The sequence below is a fragment of the Micromys minutus genome, assembly GCF_963924665.1.
Source record: "Micromys minutus genome assembly, chromosome: 8".
NCBI classification, from domain to species: Eukaryota; Metazoa; Chordata; class Mammalia; order Rodentia; family Muridae; genus Micromys; species Micromys minutus.
The window spans coordinates 47,743,543-47,753,052 of NC_137977.1; the positions used below are offsets into that span (position 1 = coordinate 47,743,543).

Genomic DNA, 9,510 nt, shown 5'->3' on the forward strand with positions numbered 1-9,510 from the left:
TAGGAAGGTCTTCTGTCCTCCTGAATAGCAGCAACAATTATGTGAGATGAGAAAACATGATCTGGTAGCTTCTATGAACTACAAAGAAAGGGGAGGTAGCAGAAAAAGAAAGATGAAGAGCAATCATGACTGTCCAGTGCAAAACTCAGTAGCCAGGAACAAGAGTGCTCAGCTCAAGGAAATAAAATCAAGGTCACACTGTGAGGACAATAGCCCGGTGATGGCAGGTATTGGAAGTGAAGCAAACACGGGGATAGAACAGGGAGAGTGGCTCATGCTCTTAGCCCTGGGCATGGTGAGCATTGCAGTTGTTAGATTCTGGGGAAGACTGGTCGGTTTTCTCTAAGAGTGTAGCCCAAGAATATTTCAGGCAGCACAACTGCCCTTGAATGTGTTTTTGCTTCTTGGTTTTTTGTTTTGTTTTGTTTAATGATACGAAGTTGGGTAGATGAGGAAGGGGTGGATCTGGCCAGAGTTAGAAGGGTGCCTATGATCAAAATATATTGTTTGAAGGTTGAAGCTCTCAGCTCTGAAAACATATGTATGTGTGACATTATACTGAGTGTACAGGTTATATTTAGAAACATATACATATACAAAGACACACATATGCATACAATAACAATTAGTGAAAAGCAAGTCTGAGATTTGAAGGACTTTGGGGAGGGGTATATGAGAAGTTTGGGAGAGAAGAAAGAGAAGGGAGAAACATTGTAGCTATATTACAATCTCAAGAGCAAAATAAATTTTAAAAAATTATGAAGAATAAATATACAAATGAGCTTAAACATTTGCCTAAAGGACTAGGGTTAACATTTCCCCCAAAATGAAAACAAGATGTATAAATTGCCAGTGAACATAATTAAATATGCTCAACATCTTTATTAAGAAGGAAATGAAACCAAAACCACCATTTGAAGGCTGGTTTGACTTTAAAGCTTGCAAGCTCTGGAGAGGTCATAGAGAAACCAGAGCATGTGTGCTCTATCACTGAAATTGCACATCACCTGTGATGGAGAGTCTAGAAATTTCCAATGTGAATGTAGGAATGTTGTGCAGTTCAATAGTTTGGCTTCAGGGTAGACATCTCAAAGAATTGAAGTCCTGGGCAGTAGTAGCACATGCCTTTGGTCCCAGCACACAGGAGGCAGAGGCAGGTGGATTTCTGAGTTTGAGGTCAGTCTGCTCTACAGAGTGAGTTCCAGAACAGCCAGGGCTACACAGAAACACCTCACTACCTGCCAAGACAACAAAAACAATAACAGCAACAAACCAAACCAAACAAACAACCAAACAAATTGAAATCAGGACCTTGGAGGGGCTGTGTGCATTTGGAAATTGGAACCAAGCAAAGAGGAATTGGAGAGCTTATGTATGTATGTATGTATGTATATATATATATATATATATATATATATATATATATATATATATATGTATATATATATGTGTGTGTGTGTGTGTGTGTGTGTGTGTGTGTATGTATATATATGTATGTATACATAATGATATATATATATATAATGATATATAAATAAATATATATATATGACAGGATATTACTTAATTTAAAAATAAAAGAAACATGCTTTGCCATTGCTCAACAATATAAATGACCCTAAAGATTTATGTTACATGCACTAAGTCTGTAACTGGATAAGTCCTGTATGATTCCTTTATATGTGACACTTAAAATAGTCAACAATACAGAAGTAGACAACGAACTGTTAGGGGGAGTTGTTCTGTGAGTATGAGTAACTATTCAAGACAATTGATTTTTATGTATCTGCTGGACAAGTGGTAACTCTCACCAGTTAGCAATAGAGTCTAGTGTTGTGCTTGTTAATGAGATAAATCTTACTAGAAGAGAAAATAGTGGGTTTTGGAGACAATGAATTTATTACCAGGACTGTGAGGTATGGTTATATGAATATAAACATGTATCCGAACTTAGGATGTAAGAAGCTCCCATGACCCAATGGAGATGATCTTTGCCAAAATGCCCAACAGTGGGGAGATGGAATCTGAAGAGATCACCTCAAGTAGATAGATACAGAGCCCCTATTCGAGTGATGAAGCCACCCATCTACCTTCAAAAGTTTTGACCCAGAATTGTTCCTGTTAAAGGAAATACAGGGACAAAAATGGAGCAGAGACTGAAGGAAAGGCCATCCAGTGACTGGCCCATCTTGGGATCCATTCCATGCATGAACACCAAATTCAGACACTATTACTGATGCCATATTGTGCTTGCAGACAGGAGCTTAGCATGGCTGTCCTCTTCAAAGCTCCACCAGCAGCTGACTAAGACAGATGCAGATACTTAGTTGTTGGACTGAGCTTGGGGAATCCTATGGAAGAGTTAGAGGAAGGACTAAAGGAGCGGAAGGGGATGGCAACCTCATAGGAAGAACAACAGTATCAACTAACCTGGACCCCTCAGCCTCCCAGAGACTGAGAACCAAAGAGCACACATGGGCTGCCCCATTCCTCCCTCTCCTGGCACATAGGTAGCAAAGGGATGCCTAGTCTGGCCTCAATGGGAGAGAATAAAAATCTATAAAAACTTGATGCCCCAGGGAAGGGGGATGCTGGAAGTTGGATGGGGTAGAGTGGGTGGGTGGGTGAGGGGGAGCACCCTCTCAGAGGCAAAGGAGAGAAGGGATGGGGTGAACTATGGGAGGGAGGACAGAAAAGGGGGACACAACATTTGGAATGTAAAGAAATAAAATAATTCAATAAAAGAAACTTTAAAATTAATTTTAAGCATACAATATTGGGTGCCACTGTGGTATTTCACACATATTTATCATTATACTTTAGCCTTACTCTTCTCCCTATTACCTCTCATTTCCAGTTCTGCTTCTGTAAAAGTAAAGCCTTTTCTACACTCTCCTTTGTTCTTTATAATGACAGAGACCTTTATATATTTTTAAATAAGGCTAGCACAAAACTGGGTAGGTTCTGAGCTATTCTAACTCAACTATGCTGGCCCGGCCTACTTCCCTGCCATGTGGCCCTTCACCTGACATCTTGGTCTCATTCTGACCTCCTTCATTTGTGTACTCATGGTAACTGCCCTGTGCACACCTGAGACCCTCTGCCTCTCTTTTAGGACACAGAAGTCCCTCTTCATTCTCTCCTGCCCATCTTTAGTCTGATCAGATCTTTATTGACCAAGAGAAAATGATGGAGAACAATGTTTTACACAATACTGATCCAGGGACACGTTTCATTATAATGACAATACCAAGCTCCAGGCTGCAGCCATATCTCTGGGTATAGAAATCAGTATTTGAATGCACAGTGTACAAAAACATCCCCCAACAGGCTTGATCCCTTCCTCCTCCCAAATAATATTTCTTCTGTTTCCAGGTCTGAGGGAGATTAGATAACAGACAAATAGACAGATATTTCAAGTTACTAGGTACAGGTAAAACAAGGTCACCACAGATACAAATTTAGAGTTAATCCAGAGAAGTCTAAGGAAAAGAAATTTCCTGCAGGTTACTTGTTCTATGTAAAACATAACAAAAAATATTTGAATTAAATGGAAATCTGGAAGGGAGAAGTTTGGCCATGCCCTCTGAGAGTAATAATGAGGCCATGTGAATACTTAATGTACTCTTCTAGTTGTCAGATTAATACTTGATGTTTTCTAGTTGGCAGTAACTGATCACGCTGGATGATGTGAAAACCCTCCTGTAGGCAGGGAAGAGGACATCTATTGGCTGATACCAAGTCATCAGCTAAGATGACATACACATACAGACTGAGCAGGTTATATTTAGAAACAAATATGTGTATAGAAAACCATGTATGTATGTATGTATGTATGTATGTATGTATGTATGTGTGTGTATGTATGTATGTGTGTGTATGTATGCATGGATGTATATATATACATATATATATGCGCACACACACATATATAGATAAAGATATAGATAGATAGATATATGTGTATGTATGTATGTGTGTATATGTGTATAACAAAAATTAATTTAAAGAGCTATGAATAAAAAAAAGAAGAGTATACAGTAGGATTTATAAAAAGAGGAAAGGGAAGGGGAAATAATGTAATTATATTTTAACTCACCATGTCAGAACTAAATTCCCTCCTACTGAGCTGAGCTTTAAGTCCAATTAGACACCATTGGTTACTCTCAGGCTATAAGTGCCACTATTGTGTCTTTCATAATAACTTACTATTCTGGTCATTGTGGTTTCTATGATTTATGCTGGACAAGGTTATCAATTAATATTCTTTCTTGGTAGTTTTCATAGCTCCTTCTGGTACTGTGAGGGTGAGAGGCTAAATCTTTCAAGTTCATATTCCATTTTACAGAACCTGCCCTAAGTTTGAACTCAGGTAAACTAGCAGGCTGGGCCCCAAAAATACCCATGCCTAGCTCCAGTCTCTAGCCTAATTCCCTACAAAACCAGCATCTCCAGGTTATTCTCCCAACAAACCTGCACCCCCAGTTTACAAACCTACCCCTGCCTAACAACTACCAGTCCAGAGGGGAGCAGAAATTAAGTTTATCATATGACTCCCAGTACCAGACAATTATATTAAGGACCATAGCAACTTTCTGATTAGATGCTTACACACTCACCCCCTGCTTGCTGCTTACTATAAAGCTTTGCCCCAATAGACAGTTGGGGCTCCCCCCAACCTTCCTGCCTTGCTGGGAGAAGGGGGATCTAGTTCAAATAGAATAAAGTCTCTGCTATAATTTATATCAGATCGACTCCTGCCTGGTTTTGAGGAATTCAACTCCTCCCTGAGGTGTAGTACTCAGAGAAAAATCTTCCAGATTGATTCCTGCTCAATTTATCCTAATATTCTGTTCAAAAAATGCACACTCTGAACCTGTAAACCAGTCTCAATTAAATGTTTTTATTTATAAGACTTGCCTTGGTCATGGTGTCTGTTCACAGCAATAAAACCCGAACTAAGACAGAAGTTGGTAACATGAGTGGGGTATTGCTGTGATAGGCCTGACCATACTTTTGTTTAGAAGAATGTGGATTTTGGGACTTTGGATTTGGAAAGCTGTGGAAGGCTTTAAATGGGACTTAATGGACTATCCTAGTAAGAATATAGAAGACTTTATTACTGAGAGTGATTTGAAATGTGCTGACTTGGACCAAGTAGTTTCAGTGGAGAATTCCAGTATGTGGCCAACAAACTGTTTTTGTAGTATTTTGGTGAAGAACATAGTTGCTTTTTGCCCTTGTCCAAAGAGTCTGCCTGAGTTTAAGATGAAGAGATTTAGATTAATTGCTTTGAAAAAGGAAGTCTCAAAGCAGCCTGGTGTAGCTGTTTCCAGCCGGCGGCCTGTGTGTGCAGAACAGGAGCTCAGGCCATCTGCCACCAGGAACAGCGGAGATCCGGGGATACAGGCCTGGTGAGACTGCGCTCTGAGTAGCCTGGGAACAGAGAGGTCTGTGCCAAGTGCTCGAAAAGTGCCCCCCCATTGGTTCAGGGGAGCAGAAACTACATGCTAGTAAAAACAAGAAAATACCTAAGCAAGAAAACCAAAAGAAGAAAGACACACAGGCACAATTCTACCTCCAAAAGCAAAAATAGCAGGAAACAGCAACCACTATTCCTTAATACCTGTTAACATAAATCCACTCAATTCCCCCAATAAAAAGATATAGGCTATACGGGCTTAATACAGTAAAACAAACAAACAAAAAAGAAACCCAGCACTTTGCTGTATACAGGAAACTCATCTCAGAGACAAAGGCAGACACTATCTCAGAGTATAAGGTTGGGAAAAACACTTCCAAGCAGACGGCCCCAAAAAGCAATCTGGAGTGGCCATTCTAATATGGAATAAAGTAGATTTTCAACCAAAAGTTATCAAAACAGATTAAAGAAAGACACTATTTACTCATGACAGGGGAAATTTGTCAGGAGGAACTCTCAATTCTTAAAATTTATGTTCCATATTCATAAAAGAAACCCTACTAAAGCTCAAAAAATACATTACATCCCACACAATAATAGTGGGAGACCTCAGCACCACACTTTCACCAACCGACAGATCATGTAAACAGAAACTGAACAAGGACACAGTAAAACTACCAGAGGTTATAACCCAATTGTTAATAATGGACATCTATGGAACATATCATCCTAAAAAAGAGGAATACACCTTCTTCTCAGCACCTCGCGGAACCTTCTCCTTGACCATATAATCACTCACAAAACAAGTCTCAATAGATATAAGAAGATTGAAATACTCCCATGCATCCTATCAGATCACCATGGTCTAAGGCTGTTCTTTAATAACAACAAAGACAACAAAAAGCCCACATACACATGGAAACTAAACAATACTCTATTAAATGATAGCGGGGTCAAAGAAGAAATAAAGAAAGAAATTAAGGATTTTCTAGAATTTAATGAAAATGAAAACACAACATACCCAAACCTATGGGATGCAATGAAAGCAGTACTGAGAGGAAAACTCATAGGTCTGAGTGCTTCCAAAAAGAAACTGGAGAGAGATACACGAGCAACTTGACAGCACCACTGAAAGCTCTAGAACACAAGGAAGCATATATACCCAAGAGGAGGAGACTGCAAGAAATAATTAAACTCAGAGCAGAAATTGACCAAATAGAAACAAAAATAACCATTCAAAGAATCAACAAAATCAAGAGCTGGTTCTTTGAGAAAGTTAACAAGATTGATAAACCCTTAGCCAGACTAACTAGAGGGCAAAGAGAGAGTATCCAAATTAACAAAATCAGAAAGGAAAGTGGAGACATAATAACTGAAACTGAGGAAATTCAAGAAATCATGAGAGCCTACTACAAAAGCCTATACTCAAGAAAGCTGGAAAATCTGGAGGAAATGGATGAATTCCTAGACAGATACCAGATACTAAAGTTAAATCAGGACCAGGTAAACCATTTAAATAATCCCATAATACCTTAAAAAAAATAGAAGCAGTCATCAAAAGCCTACTGACCAAATAAAGCACAGGTCCAGATGGGTTCAGTGCAGATTTTTGTCAGACATTTACTGACAACCTAATACCAATGCTCTCCAAACTATTCCACAAAATAGAATCTGATAGAACACTACCTAACTCATTTTTGAGGCCAAAATTACCCTGATTCCTAAACCACACAAAGACCCTACAAGGAAAGAGAATATCAGACTAATCTCACTTATGAACATTGATGCAAAAATAATCAACAAAATCCTTGCAAACTGAATCCAGGAACACATCAAAACGATCATTCATCATGATCAAGTGGGCTTCATCCCTGGGATGCAAGGATGGTTTAATATAAGAAAATCCATCAATGTAATTCACCATATAAACAAACTCAAAGGAAAAAAAAAAAAAAAACATGATCATCTCACTAGATGCTGAGAAAGCATTTGACAAAATTCAACACCCCTTCATGTTAAAAGTCTTGGAAAGAACAGGAATCCAAGGCCCATATCTAAACATAATGAAAGCAACATAAAGCAAACCAACGGCCAACATCAAACTTAACGGTGGGGAACTTGAAGCAATCCCACTAAAATCAGGGACTCTACAAGGCTGCCTACTCTCCCCCTACCTATTCAACATAGTATTGGAAGTCCTGGTTGGAGCAATTAGACAGCAAAAGGAAATCAAAGGGATACAAATTGGAAAGGAAGAAGTAAAAGCCTCACTATTTGCAGTCGACATGATAGTGTACTTAAGTGACCCCAAAAATTCTACCAGAGATCCTCTACAGCTGATAAACAAGTTCAGCCAAGTGGCTGGATATAAAATTAACTCATACACATCAGTAACCTTCCTCTACTCAAAGGACTAATGTGGAGAAAGAAATTAGGGAAAAGATACCCTTCACAATAGTCACAAAAACTATGAAATACCTTGGTGTGACTCTAACTAAGCAAGTGAAGGACCTGTATGACAAGAACTTCAAACCTCTAAAGAAGAAATCGAGGAAGATCTCAGAAAATGGAAAGATCTCCCTTGTTCATGGATAGTAAGGATCAACATTGTAAAAATGGCCATCGTACCAAAAGCAATCTACAGATTCAATGCTATCCCCATCAAAATTCCAACCCAGTTCTTCATTGAGTTGGGAAGAGCAATGTGCAATTTCATATGGAACAACAAAAGACCTAGAATAGCGAAATCCATCCTCAACAACAAGAAAATATTTGCAGGAATAACAATCCCTGACCTCAAGCTATATTACAAGGCAATTGTGCTAAAAACTGCATGGTACTGGTACAGAAATAGGAACATGGATCAATGGAATAGAATAGAAGATCTCGAAATGAGCCCTCACATATATGGTCACTTGATTTTTGACAAAGGAGCTGTAAACATTCAATGGAAAATGGACAGCCTATTAACAAATGGTGTTGGTCCAACTGGCACTCAGCATGCAGAAGAATGAAAATAGATCCTTTCTTATCTCCTTGTACAAAGCTAAAGTGCAAGAGGATCAAAGATCTTCACATTAAACCAGGTACACTGAAACTATTAGATGAGAAATTAGGGAAAACAGTAGAACACATAGGCACAGGAGAAAATTTCCTGAACAAAACACCAATGGCTCATGCTCTAAGGTCAAATATTGACAAATGGGACTTAATGAGATTGCAAAGTTTCTGTAAGGCTAAGGACACTTGTCAAGAAAACAAAAGGGCAGGCGTAGCTGATGCTGTCAGTTGGTCTGAGAGCCGTGGCCCCGGGCGTCCTACCTATCCCACCTCCTCCCTGCGCCTCAGGCGGAGAACGTTCATTAAAGAGTTTTCGTGCAAGAGCTCAACATCTGTTCCCCAAGATGATGAACGCAGACATGGACACAGTTGATGCTGAAAATCAGGTGGAACTGGAAAAAAAGACTCGACTTACTAACTAGGTATTGGAACTCCAACACACACTTGAAGATCTTTCTGCAAGAGTAGATGCAGTTAAGGAAGAAAATCTGAAGCTAAAATTGGAAAATCAAGTTCTTGGACAATATATAGAAAACCTCATGTCTGCTTCTAGTGTTTTGCAAACAACTGATACAAAAAGCAAAAGGAAGTAAAGGGTTCACCTCCCTCTCTTCTATGGATTGCTGCTTTTGTTCTTCCCCCTTAAGCTTGGATATGATCCAAAAGTTAGAGTATCTTTGATTGCCTCCCTGAGTATTTATAAAGAGAATGTCAGATCTAGGTAACACTAATGCTTAACAGGAGTATCTCTGAGTTAACGTTCTATGTATATGTTAGTCTATAAAAATGTGCACATGTAGAGACTTTATATTAGAATTACAGATATTTATGAAACTTGAAGATGAATGTTTTGTCAATTTGCTTATATATATATATATATATATATATATATATATATATATATATATATATACACACAATGTTTAGCACTGTCTTTTATCATAAGCCTAACTAGTAAGATATACAAGAAAATAATCATGTTGTGAAAAAGTGACCAAAACCATGTACTGAATGCACAGCTTCTGTAC

At 38.6% G+C, this 9,510-nt stretch overlaps 1 pseudogene across 1 annotated transcript; it reads left to right on the top strand.

Annotated features, from left to right (window-relative positions):
* The first annotated feature begins 8,826 nt into the window (after positions 1–8,826).
* Positions 8,827–9,075, top strand: LOC308423286 (short coiled-coil protein-like; annotated as a pseudogene). The gene has a single exon. The product of its transcript is annotated as a short coiled-coil protein-like (transcript).
* The last annotated feature ends 435 nt before the right edge of the window (positions 9,076–9,510 follow it).